The following is a 2,735-nucleotide window of genomic DNA, read 5'->3' as shown; positions in this document are numbered from 1 at the left end:
CTTCCATGAGAAATTTAGATGATTTCTCCATGAGGGATTATAGGTATTCCCATAGGGTTCCCCCATGTAATTCACCTCTGCTATTGCAGGGTTCTCAGGATCATAAGCTTCTTCTTCAGAAGATGCCTCTTGAGTACTGTTGGATACAGCTTGCAATCTATTCAGACTCTGAGAAATCATATTGACTTGCTGAGTCAATATTTTATTCTGAGCCAATATGGCATTCAGAGTATCAATTTCAAGAACTCCCTTTCTCTGAGGCGTCCCATTACTCACAGGATTCCTTTCAGAAGTGTACATGAATTGGTTATTTGCAACCATGTCAATGAGTTCCTGAGCTTCTGCAGGCATTTTCTTTAGGTGAATGGATCCACCTGCAGAATGGTCCAATGACATCTTTGATAATTCAGATAGACCATCATAGAATATATCCAGGATGGTCCATTCTGAAAGCATGTCAGAAGGACACTTTTTGGTCAGTTGCTTGTATCTCTCCCAAGCTTCATAGAGGGATTCACCTTCTTTCTGTTTGAAGGTTTGAACATCTACTCTAAGCTTGCTAAGCTTTTGAGGAGGAAAGAACTTGGCTAAGAAAGCCATGACCAGCTTATCCCAAGAGTTCAGGCTATCCTTAGGTTGAGAGTCCAACCATATTCTAGCTCTGTCTCTTACAGCAAACGGGAAAAGCATAAGCCTGTAGACCTCGGAGTCAACCCCATTGGTCTTAACAGTATCACAGATTTGCAGGAATTCAGTTAAGAACTGAAAAGGATCTTCTGATGGAAGTCCATGAAACTTGCAATTCTGTTGCATCAGAGAAACTAATTGAGGCTTTAGCTCAAAATTGTTTGCTCCAATGGCAGGGATTGAGATGCTTCTTCCATGTAAATTAGAATTTGGTGCAGTAAAGTCACCAAGCATCTTCCTTGCATTGTTATTATTTTTGGCCATGTCTCCTTCTTTTTCGAAAATTTCTGTCAGATTTTCTCCAAAGAGTTGTGCTTTAGCTTCCCTTAGCTTCCTCTTCAGAGTCCTTTCAGGTTCAGGATCAGCTTCAACAATAATGTTCTTATCCTTATTCCTACTCATATGAAAAAGAAGAGAACACAAAGGAAAATATGGAATCCTCTATGTCACAGTATAGAGATTCCTTATATGTGAGTAGAAGAAGAAAAGAATAGAAGAAGAGAAATTCGAACACTAAGAGGAAGAGAGGGTTCGAATTTTGAGATGAAGAGAAGTGTTAGTAAATAAATAAATAATTAGAAGGAGACGAGAGAGAAAAATTTTCGAAAATAATTGAAAAGAAAAGAAAATATTTTTATTTTTAATTTAAATTTAAAGTTAAAATTCGAAAATCAAGAAAGGGAAATAAAATTAAATCAAATTAAAAATTAAAACAAATAGTTAATTAAAAAGGAATTTTGAAAAATTGGAAGGTGATTTTCAAAAATTAGAGAGAGAATTGGTTAGGTAGTTTTGAAAAAGATAAGAATCAATCAAAAAGATAAGATTAATTGAAAAAGATTTGAAAATCAATTTTGAAAAGATAAGAGGTTAGAAAAGATTTTGAAATTGATTTTGAAAAAGATGTGATTGAAATTTATTTTGAAAAAGATTTGAAAAAAAAATTTAAAAACATTTGATTTTGAAAATTAAAGTTGATTACTTGACTAACAAGAAACAAAAAGATATGATTTAAAAATTTAAAGATTGAACCTTTCTTACTAGGCAAGTAACAACTTAAAATTTTTGAATCAACCACATTAATTGTTAGCATTAATTTCGAAAATATGAGATAAAAATAAGAAAAATATTTTTTTGAAAATCATTTTGAAATTTTCGAAAATCATAAAAGAAAAATGAAAAAGATTTTACTTTTGAAAAAGATTTGAAAAAAATAGAATTTTTAAATTGAAAATTTGATTTGACTCATAAGAAACAACTAAACTTTAAAAAGTTTTGAAAAAGTCAACTCAAATTTTCGAAAATTTATGAGTGAAAAAGGGAAAGATATTTTTTTTTTGAATTTTTAATGATGAAAGAGAAAAACAATGAAAAAACTCAAAACATGAAAATTTTAGATCAAGACAAATGATGCATGCAAGAACACTTTGAATGTCAAGATGAGCACCAAGAACACTTTGAATGTCAAGATGAACACCAAGAACTTATTTTTGAAAATTTTTAAGGAAAGAAAAACATGCAAGACACCAAACTTAGAAATTTTCAAACTTTAGACACTAACAAATTGAGAATGTATATGAAAAACAAGAAAAGACACCAAACAAGAAATTATGGAGATCAAACAAGAAGACTTGTCAAGAACAACTTGAAGATCATGAAGAACACATGCATGAGTTTTCGAAAATTTTTAGGGAAAAATTAAAAATATGCAATTAACACCAAACTTAAAATTTGACTCTAGACTCAAACAAGAAACATAAAATATTTTTAGTTTTATGATTTCATTAATTTTTTTTTGTTTTTTTTTTGAAAGTTTTTTTTCGATAATAAAAATAATTAAAACAAAAACTTAAAATTAAAATAAAATTACCTAATCTGAGCAACAAGATGAACCGTCAGTTGTCCAAACTCGAACAATCCCTGGCAACGGCGCCAAAAACTTGGAGCGTAGAAATCGTGATCGTTCATTTCTTGGTAACGGCACTAAAAAAACTTAATACGCACGTTCATAATTTTAATTCTTTGTCACAACTTCGCACAACTAACCA

General features: G+C 30.9%; 1 non-coding gene across 1 annotated transcript; it reads left to right on the top strand.

Annotated features, from left to right (window-relative positions):
• The first annotated feature begins 450 nt into the window (after nt 1-450).
• On the top strand, nt 451-558 carry LOC112732059 (small nucleolar RNA R71). Its single transcript, XR_003167800.1, has one exon. It is a non-coding gene; the product is annotated as a small nucleolar RNA R71 (small nucleolar RNA).
• The last annotated feature ends 2,177 nt before the right edge of the window (nt 559-2,735 follow it).

The sequence above is a fragment of the Arachis hypogaea genome, chromosome 12 (genome assembly GCF_003086295.3).
Source record: "Arachis hypogaea cultivar Tifrunner chromosome 12, arahy.Tifrunner.gnm2.J5K5, whole genome shotgun sequence".
Taxonomy (NCBI): Eukaryota; Viridiplantae; Streptophyta; class Magnoliopsida; order Fabales; family Fabaceae; genus Arachis; species Arachis hypogaea.
Note: the sequence above shows the minus strand (reverse complement) of the source record. Positions and strands in the feature narration are given on the sequence as shown.